Source organism: Sturnus vulgaris, unplaced genomic scaffold, assembly GCF_052056855.1.
Source record: "Sturnus vulgaris isolate bStuVul1 unplaced genomic scaffold, bStuVul1.hap1 Scaffold_1055, whole genome shotgun sequence".
Taxonomy (NCBI): domain Eukaryota; kingdom Metazoa; phylum Chordata; class Aves; order Passeriformes; family Sturnidae; genus Sturnus; species Sturnus vulgaris.
The window spans coordinates 280-10,706 of NW_028275963.1; the positions used below are offsets into that span (position 1 = coordinate 280).

The 10,427-nt window shown below is 48.7% G+C and overlaps 1 long non-coding RNA gene across 1 annotated transcript; it reads right to left on the bottom strand.

Annotated features, from left to right (window-relative positions):
- Nucleotides 1–498: 498 nt before the first annotated feature.
- Nucleotides 499–9,530, bottom strand: LOC148219473 (uncharacterized). The gene is made up of 2 exons (XR_015799763.1): nt 9,324–9,530; nt 499–1,148 (listed from the first exon to the last, which is right to left on the bottom strand). It is a non-coding gene; the product is annotated as an uncharacterized LOC148219473 (long non-coding RNA).
- Between the last annotated feature and the right edge of the window lie 897 nt (nt 9,531–10,427).

Below are 10,427 nucleotides of genomic sequence, written 5' to 3' on the forward strand. Positions count from 1 at the left end.
ACAATTTTTTCCCACTTTTTTTCACAATTTTCTCTCTGTTTTTTCCCATTTTTCCCCAATTTTTTCCTTGTTTTTTTCCCAGTTTTTCCCTCTTTTCCCCATTTTTTTTCCTCTTTTTTCCCATCCCAAACCCCCATTCCAAGCAGGGATCTCTGTCTGCTCCCCAGCCCAGCTCTGAGGGGGGGAAAAAAAATAAAATAAAAACTCTGGGCATGGCAGGAAATGGTCACAAATCAAAAAAAAAATCACCCTGGGCAAGTGGGGATCCCCAAAAACCAGGAGATCCCAACAGAAAATCAGATTTTGGCAGAAAAATTGGAGATTTTTACCAATTTTTCACAATTTTTTCCCACTTGTTTCCCATTTTCTCTCTGTTTTTTCCTCATTTTTCCCCGTTTTCCCCCAATTTTTCCCTGTTTTTTTTTTTCCCATTTTCCCCTGCTTTTTTCCCCATTTTTTTTCCAATTTTTCCCTGTTTTTTCCCCAATTTTTCCCTGGTTTTCCCCAATTTTTCCTGGTTTTTTTTCCATTTTTTTCTCTGTGTTTTACCCATTTTTCCCCAATTTTTTCCTGTTTTTTTCCCTTTTTTCTCTGTTTTTTACCCATTTTTTCCCTGTTTTTCCCCAATTTTTCCCTCCTTTTTTCAATTTTTTTCCCAATTTTTTCCTGTTTTTTTTCCCTGTTTTTTTTCCAATTTTTCCCTGTTTTTCCCCCAATTTTTCCCCATTCCTTTCCTTCTTTTTTCCCGATTTTTCCCATCCCAAACCCACATTCCAAACAGGGATCTCTGCTCCAGACCCCGACTCTGAGAGGAAAAAAAATCTTTGGAATATCAGAAATTCCAAAAAAAATCCCAGAAAATCACCCTGGGTCTGTGGGGATCCCCAAAAACCGAGAAATTCCCACAGAAAAATGAGATTTTGGCAGCAAAATTTGGGTTTTTTTCTCATTTTTTTCCCATTTTCCAGCCCCAAATCCAAGAAAAATCCTGGAATTCCCTCCCCAGGCTGCAAGAAAATCTGAATTTATCAGAATTTATCAGAATTTATCAGAATTTACCTGAATTTACCTGAATTCCAGGTGCCCTTTGCAGCTCTGGCTCCCTCAGCCTCTGACCTTCATTTTCCACCTTCCCCTTGGAAAAACCTCTGGAAATTAAAAAAAAAAAAAGGAAATTTCCATAAATTCCCGATTCCAGCCTCAAAATTCCCAATTCCGGCCCCAAAATTCCCAATTCAAACCCAAAAGTTCCCAATTTTGTCCCCAAAATTCCAATTCCAGCCTCAAAATTCCCAATTCCAGCCCCAAAATTCCCAATTCTGGCCCCAAAATTCTCAATTCAAACCCAAAAATTCCCAATTTCAACTCAAAAATTCCCAATTCTGGCCCCAAAATTCCCAATTCCAGCCCCAAAATCTCACCTAAAATTCCCCAAATTGCCCTAAAATTCCCCAAAATTGCCCCCAAAATTAAATTTAAATCCCAGAAAAATGAAGGAACCACAAACCCCCCCCAAGCCCAGCCCAAATCCAAGCCTGAGTAATTAAAACCGGGTTTAATTAACATTTAGTGCCGGGTTTAAACGATCCAGGGCCCTGAACTCATTCCTTAATCAGGGTTTTGCAATTAAACCTGGGCTTAATTAACAATTAGTGCTTGGTTTAAGTGATCCTTACTCAGGTTTTGTCACCTCTGAGTAATTAAACCCGGGCTTAATCAACATTTTAGGTTAATAAACAATTAATAATATTAATAATTATTATTAATAATTAATATTTTAGGGCTGGGTTTAAGTGGTGAAGCCTCAAATCCAAGCCCAGAATTCCAGAACTGGCTCAGGGAGGGGAAAAATGGGAAAAGTTCCCAAAATCTGAACCCCAAAATATCCAAAAAATGGGAAAAGTTCCCAAAATCCGAACCCCAAAATATCCAAAAAATGGGAAAAGTTCCCAAAATCTGAACCCCAGAATATCCCAAATTCTCTCCAATCCCTGCAATTCCCAAAATCTGGGAATTTTTCCTTTGGAATTCCCCAAATTCCCAAAACCCCCAGGTTCTGTTTCTCAGCATTTCCCAAAATATTTTGATCTCAGGAAATTTGGGATAAAAATTCCCAAATTTCCTCCAGTTCCAGGCCAGGCCAATTCCCAAAGGAAAAAAAAAAAATCCCAAAATTCCCAAGGAAAAGGGAGGAAAATGAGGCCAGAAATGAAAAATTTGGGATCTTCATCCCAAAATTCCAGCCTGGAAATTCCCATTTTTTTTTTTTTTCCAAGGTTTTTCTTGGATTTGAGATGAATCCTGTAAGGAATGGGGAAATCCAGGCTGGAATTCCAGGGAAATGAAATTATTTTGGGAATTTTTCCTGGAATTTAAAAAAAATAAAAAATAAAAAATAAAAAAAGGGATTTGGGATGAATCCTGAACAGAGAGCTCCAAGGAAATGAAATTATTTTGGGATTTTAATTTTGGGAAAATAAAAACGGGATTTTGGGATGAATTCTGCAAGGAATGGGGAAATCCATCCCAAAAATTCCCTTTTTTTTTTTTTTTTTCTGGGATTCATCCCAAAATTCCCATTTTTTTCCTGGGATGGATTTTCCCATAAATTTCTCTCTTTTCTCTCCTTTTTTTTCCCCCATCCCAGAGGAATTTGGGATCTGGGGAATTCTCTGGGATAAAAATTCCCAATCCCTGCCTGGTTTTGGGAATGAAAATCCTGGGGGAAAAAAAAAAATAAATAAAAAAAAATCGATTTTTCTGGGACAAAATTCCATGGAAAACGCTCTGGATCCTCCCCAAATCCAGGGAATTCTGAGCTGCAATCCCAAAATTCCCAATTTTCCCTGGGAATGGCAAAGGGATGGGTTTGGATTTTCTCTCCCTGCTCCCCAAAAAATAAATATAATAAATAATAATAATAATAATAATAAATAAATAAATCCAGGAATTTATTCCCACACCTGAAGAATCCCAAATTTCCCAAAACTTTGGGAATTGATCCTTAAATGACCCCAAAATTTTGGGAATTGATCCTCAAATAACCCCAAAATTTCGGATTTGATCCTGAAATTACCCCAAAATTTGGGATTTGATCCTCAAATAACCCCAAAATTTGGGATTTGATCCTTAAAAAAACCCCAAAATTTTGGGAACTGATCCTTAAATATCTCAAATTTTAGGAATTATCCTTAAATGACCCCCAAACTTTTGGAACTGCTCCTTAAACTTTGGGATTGATCCTTCAAAAAACCCCAAATTTTTGGGAATGATCCTCAAATAACCCCAAAACTTTGGGATTTGATCCTGAAATAAATCCAAATTTTGGGAACTGATCCTTAAATAACCCCAAAATTTTAGGAATTATCCTCAAATAACCCCAAAATTTGGGGATTGATCCTCAAATAACCCCAAAATTTGGGGAAATGAAGCTCAAAAGTCCCAGAACTTCCACAGAAAATCCTCAAACGGCCCCAAAAGTTTCAGAAATGAAGCTCAAACAACCCCAAAATTTGACAGGTGAGCCTCAAAAAACCCCAAAATTTTGACAAACGATGCCCAAACTCCCCCAAATTTTGGAAAACGAAACTCAAACCACTCCAAAATTTGACAAACGAGGCTGAAAACCCCAAAAAACCTTCGACAAGTAACGCCCAGAATTCCCAAAACTTTTACAAAATATTCCCCAGCAGCCCCAAAATTTGACAGATGAGGCCCCAAACCCCCAAAACTTTGGGAAATTCATCTCAAAACTTTAACAAACAAAGTTAAAAGCCCCCAAAATTTGACAGATGAGGCTCAAAACCTCAAAACTTTGGGAAATTCATCTCAATGACCCCAAAACTTTGGGAAATCCATCTCAACAACCCCAAAACTTTGGGAAATTCAGCCCAAACAACCCCCAAACTGTGGCAAACAAAGCTCAAACCACCCAAAATTGCCAAATTATGCCCAAATCCCCCAAAACTTTAGAAATTCATCTCAAAACTTTGACAAACCAAGTTCAAAGCTCCCAGAATTTGACAGAGGAGGCTCAAAACCCCAAAACTTTGGGAAATCCATCTCAATAATCCCAAAACTTTGGGAAATTAATGTTAAACAACCTCAAAACTTTGCCAAATAAAGCTCAAACCACCCAAAATTGCCAAATTATGCCCAAATCCCCCAAAACTTTGGGAAATTCCTCTCAAATTATTCCAAAACATTGGGAAAATCCATCTCAAATAACCCCAAACCTTTGGGAAATTCATCTCAAACAACCCCAAAACCTTGGGAAATCCATCTCAAAACTTTGGGAAACCAAGTTCAAAGCTCCCAAAATTGCCAAATTACGCCCCAAACCCCCAAAACTTTGGGAAATTCAGCCCAAATAACCCCAAATCTTTGGGAAATCCATCTCAAACAATCCCAAAACTTTCTGAAATTAATGTTGAAGAACCTCAAAACTTTGCCAAACAAAGATCAAACCACCCAAAATTGCCAAATTACGCCCAAATCCCCCCAAATTTCGGAAAATTCATCTCAAACAACCCCAAATCTTTGGGAAATTCATCTCAAACAACCCAAATCTTTGGGAAATTCATCTCAAAACTTTGACAAACCAAGTTCAAAGCTCCCAATATTTGAGAGATGAGGCTCAAAACCTCAAAACTTTTGGAAATTCATCACACAAAACCCCAAAATTTTGGGAAATCCATCTCAAACAACCCAAAACTTTGGGAAATTCATCTCAATAATCCCAAAACTTTGGGAAATCCATCACACAAAACCCAAATCTTTGGGAAATTCATCTCAAACAACCCCAAAACTTTCCCAAACAAAGCTCAAACCACCCCAAATTTGGGAACAAGCGCCGCTCAAACCGCCCCAAAATTTGACAGACGGTGCCCAAACCACCCCAAAACTTTACAAAATCCTCAAAGTTCCCCCAAAATTCAACAAGAGACGCTCAAACCACCCCAAATTCCACAGCACGGCCTCAAACTGCCCCAAAATTGGACAGGAAATGCTCAAAACGCCCCAGGAATGACAAGTGAAGACCAAAACACCCCAAAATTTGGGAAAGGATCCCAAAATCCCCCCCCCAGATCCCCCAAACTTTGAGAAATGATCCCCAAATCCCCTCAGATCTCCCCCAAATCCCCTCAAACTTCGGGAAAGGATCCCCAAAATCTCGCCAGGTCCCCAAATCCCCCCCAAATTTTGGGAAACAAACCCCAAATCCCCCCCAAATTTTGGGAAACAAACCCCAAATTCTCCCAAACTTTGGGAAATGATCCCAAAATCTTCCAAATTCCCCCAAGTTTTTGGAAACAATCCCCTCAAACTTTCAGAAAAAATCCCTTCAAACTTTGGGAAATGATTCCCAAATCCTCCAAACTTTGGGAAAGGATCCCCAAAATCTCCCCAGATCCCCAAATCCCCCCAGATTTTTGGAAACAAACCCCCAATCCCCCCCCAACTTTTTGGAAACAATCCCCTCAAACTTTCAGAAAAAATCCCCCCAAACTTTGGGAAATGATCCCAAAATCCCCCCAAGATTTTGGAAACAATCACCCCAAACTTTGGGAAATGATCTCAAAATGTTCCCAGGCCCCCAAATTTTGGGAAACAAACCCCAAATCCCCCCAAATTTTTGGAAACAATCCCCTCAAACTTTCAGAAAAAATCCCCCCAAACTTTTGGAAACGATCCCAGAATCTCCCCAGGTCCCCAAATCCACCCCCAGATTTTGGGAAACAAACCCCAATTCCCCCCAAACTTTGAGAAAGGATCCCAAAATCTCCCCAGATCCCCAAATCCCCCCCAAATTTTTGGAAACAAACCCCTCAAACTTTCGGATATGATCCCAGAATCTCCCCAGGTCCTCAAATCCCTCCCAAATTTTTGGAAACAAACCCCAAATCCTCCCAAATTTTTGGAAACAATCCCCTCAAACTTTCAGAAAAAATCCCCCCAAACTTTGGGAAATGTTCCCAGAATCTCCCCAGGTCCCCAAATCCCCCCCCCCAGATTTTGGGAAATGCTGCTCCAAACCCCAAAGCTCCCAAAACCTCGGAGCCAAAAGCTGCCCCCAGCTCCAGCCGGCACCCCGAGCTCATTAAGGCTTTAATTAGCAGTTAATTAGCCCCGGGTTCACCCAGCCCAGCCCCAGGGAAGTGTTTGAAGTTGGGATCCCAGGGATAACGGGGAATTTCCCGGGAAAACCCTGCCCGGGGAGGGCTCGGGGTCAGCCCCGGGAAACTGGGGGGGGGTTGGGGGAGTTCGGGGGAATTTTGGGAGGATTTGGGGAGTGAAATCCAAAGGAATGGAGCTGGGGGAGGGATTCCCACCCCAAAACCTCAGCAATTCCCTCAGGCTCCCAATTCTCATCCCAAAATACCCAGGAATTCCCTCAGCGTTCCCTTTCCCACCCCAAAACCTCAGCAGTTCCCTCAGGCTCCCAAATTTCATCCCAAACCTCTGGGAATTCCCTCAGGATCCAAATTCCCACCCCAAAACCTCAGCAATTCCCTCACGTTCCAAATTCCCACCCCAAAACTTTGGGGATTCCCTCAGGTTCCCAATTCCCATCCAGAAACCTCAGGAATTCCCTCACGTTCCAAATTCCCACCCCAAAACTTTGGGGATTCCCTCAGGTTCCCAATTCCCATCCAGAAACCTCAGGAATTCCCTCACGTTCCAAATTCCCACCCCAAAACTTTGGGGATTCCCTCAGGTTCCAAATTATCATCCAAAAACCTCAGGAATTCCCTCAGGCTGGAAATTCTGACCCCAAAACTTTGGAATTCCCTCAGCATTCCCTTTCCCACCCCAAAACCTCAGGAATTCCCTCAGGCTCCCAAATTTCATCCCAAACCTCTGGGAATTCCCTCAGGCTCCCAATTCCCATCCCAAAACATCCCGGAATTTCCTCAGGATCCCCTTCCCATCCCAAAAACCCCAGGGATTCCCTCAGTGTCCCCCTTCCCACTTCAAAACCTCGGGAATTCCCTCAGAACATTCCCAAAAATCCTGGCAATACCCTCAGGGATCCCAAAATCTCGTGGACACCCCCAGGTTCACAATTCCCAGCCCAAAAAACCGGGAATTCCCTCAGGCTCCAAATTCCAACCGCAAAATCTCCCAAAGACACCTCCAGGCTTCCAATTCCTACTCCAAATAAACCGGGAATTCCCTCATTGTTCCCTCTTCATCCCCCAAAAAATCAGGAATTCCCTCAGTGATCCATTTACATCCCAAATAAATCGGGAATTCCCTCAGTGTTCCCTCTTCATCCCCAAAAAACCGGGAATTCCCTCAGTGTTCCATTCCCATCCCTAAAAAACCGGGAATTCCCTCAGCGATCCCTCCACGTCCCAAAAAAACCCGGGAATTCCCTCTCCATCCCAAAAAACCGAGAATTCCCTCAGTGTTCCCTCTTCATCCTCAAAAAAAACGGGAATTCCCTCAGTGTCCCATTCCCAGCCCAAAACCAACGGGAATTCCCTCAGTGTTCCCTCTAAATCCCCAAAAAACCGGGAATTCCCTCAGTGTCCCATTCCCAGCCCAAAGCCAACGGGAATTCCCTCAGTGTCCCATTCTCAACCCAAAGCCAACGGGAATTCCCTCAGTGTTCCCTCTAAATACCAAAAAACCGAGAATTCCTTCAGTGTTCCCTCTACATCCCAAAAAACCGAGAATTCCTTCAGTGTTCCCTCTAAATCCCCAAAAAACCGGGAATTCCCTCAGTGTCCCATTCCCATCCCAAATAAACCGGGAATTCCCTCAGTGTCCCATTCCCAACCCAAAACACTCGGGAATAGTTTCAGGAACTCCCTGTTACCCCAAACCATCCAGGAATTCCCTCAGAGTTCCATTCCCAAACTCAAATAAACCGGGAATTGCCTCAGTGCTCCATTCCGATCCCAAAAAAAACAGGAATTCCCTCAGGGACCCCTTCCCATCTTATAAAACCCAGGAATTCCCTCACTGTCTCATTCCAATCCCAAAAAACCCAGGAATTCCCTCAGTGTCCCATTCCGATCCCAAAAAACCCAGGAACTCCCTCAGTGTCCCATTCCGATCCCAAAAAACCCAGGAATTCCCTCAGTGTCTCATTCCGATCCCAAAGAACTCGAGAATTCCCTCAGGGACCCCTTCCCATCCCAAAAAACGCCTGGAATTCCCTCAGGGTCCCCTGTCACCCCCGGGGACCCCCTTGCCGTGCCCCAAAACCCCTCAGAGCCCCTCAGGACTCCGCCATTCCCAGGGCCGAGCCTTCCAACGCCTTCGCTCCCGAGGAGCGGCACAAAACCCCCGGGAATTGGGGAAAAGCGCGCTGGGAAAGGTCAAACCCGCCTGAACCGGGCCCCGTGAGGGGCCTGAGGGGGCAGAGCGAGGCCGCAGCACCGGAACCGGGGAGGCCGCGCAGCCTCGGGCCGCCCTCAGCGCGTCCTCCCCTCACGGCGAGCGGGCCCCGTGAGGGGCGGGAGCGGCCCGGGCCTAACGGGGGCGGGCTGGGCCTAACGGGGGCGGGCTCCGTCCGCCACAGCGGCGCGGCCCCGCCCGGCCCCGCCCGGCTGCTCGGGCACCGCCGCCGCCGTCCCGGGCTTCACTCACCGCGGGCCGGGCCGGGCCGGGCCGGCGCTGCCGCCGCCGCTTCCTCCCGGTCCGCGACAAAATGGCGGCGGCAGGAAGTGCCCCCCGCGCGCCGGCCCCGCCCCGCGCTACGCCAACGGCGTAGGGCGGCCCCGCCCGCGCCGCGCACGCCCGCCGCTACGCAAACGGCGTAACGCCGCGCCGGGACTCCCGTACGCCAACAGCGTAATGCGGCGGTGAACGGCGCTTACGCAAACAGCGCAGCGCGGCCCCGCCCGCCCCGCCCCGCGCCGTACGCAAACGGCGTAACCCCGGCGGCGCAGGGCGGAGGGCGCTCCGCCGCGACCCCCGCGCCCCCCGGAGCCCCCGCGCCGCGCGGTAACGGCGGCCAGGCCGCGCATCCCCCGCCGGCCGCACCGGGAGGCGGCGGAGACAGCGGCGGGCAGCGTGAAACGCGGCGGCGAGCGGCGCTTGCGCCAGCGGCGCCCCCGCCTTTACGGCGTTGGCGCAGCGGCGGGGCCCGCGCCGCAGTTTACGCCGCTGGCGTAGCCGCCCTGACGCAGCGGCCGCATTACGCAATGCGGGTTACGCCGGCGGGGCGACGTAAGCGGCGTTGGTGAATCGCGGCACCCCCATGAAGCCCACCCGGTGTCCCCGCTTCCTCCTCCCGGTTCCCCTCAGCACCGGCGGCGCCCCCCGGCCCGGCCCGGCCCTCCCGGCGCCCCCCGCGGCCCCGCTCTTACCTGAGGGGGGCCGGGCCGGGCCGGGCCGGGCTGGGCCGGGCTGAGCCGCCCTCCCTCCCTCCCTCCCTCCCGGCGGGCCGGGGGCGGCGGCGGGGGCGGAGGAGGAGGAGGAAGAGGAGGAGGAGGGAGGGGAGGGGGCGGGGGGGCCGCGGGCACCGAGGGGCAGCGGGTCCGGCAGCGGCGCCGCACTGACCTCACCGCGCTGCGCGTGACGTCACGGCGCAGCGGGACACGCCCACCGGCGCCGCCGGCCCCGCCGCGTGACGTCACGGGAGGGGAGCGGGGAGGGGGCGAGAACCGGGGGACACCGGGAGGGGGGGAGGGGACAACGGGAGGGGACATTGGGAGGGGAGGGGTCCCGGGAGGGTCCTGGGGGGACACCGGGGGGGGGGGGGGGTCCCGGATGACGGGGAGGGGACACGGGGACACCGGGAGGGGACACTGGGGGGGGGGGGCGGTCCCGGGGGACACTTTGGGGACATTTGGGGGGTCCTGGGGGACACCGGGGGGGTCATTTGGGGCAATGGATGGAGGGGGGGACACCGGGGGGTCCTTGGGGACACCCGGGGGGTCTTTGGGGACGTTTGGGGGGGTCCCAGGGGAATCCTTGGGGACGTTTTGGGGGGTCCCGGTGGGGTCCCTTGGGGGCAATGGGTGGGGGCCACCAGGGGGGTCTTTGGGGACATTTTGGGGGTCCCCGAGGGTCATTGGGGACATTTTGGGGGGTCCTGAGATATTTTGGGGGTCCCTGGGGACATTTTGGGGGGTCCTGGGCTGTGACATCGCCCCCATCCCCGAATTCCCTCCAGGAAATTCCCATTCCAAAGAAATTTGGGATCAATTTTAGGGGAGGAAACCCCAAAATTTTCCCTTTTTTGGGGAATTCCCATCGATTTTTGGGGGTGAAAAAACGGGATTTCGGTTAAAAAAAATTTAATTATTTATTCAAGGTTCTATTTTTGAATCCCTAAAAATTCCTGATTTTTTGGGGGGTGGAATTATTTAGGAAAAAAGGACGGATTAAAACCCTGGGGGTGGAACTTTCAAATTTTGCTGGAAAAGGGAAAATTTTTTAAGGGAAAAATTCCATTTTTTTTTTCGGGA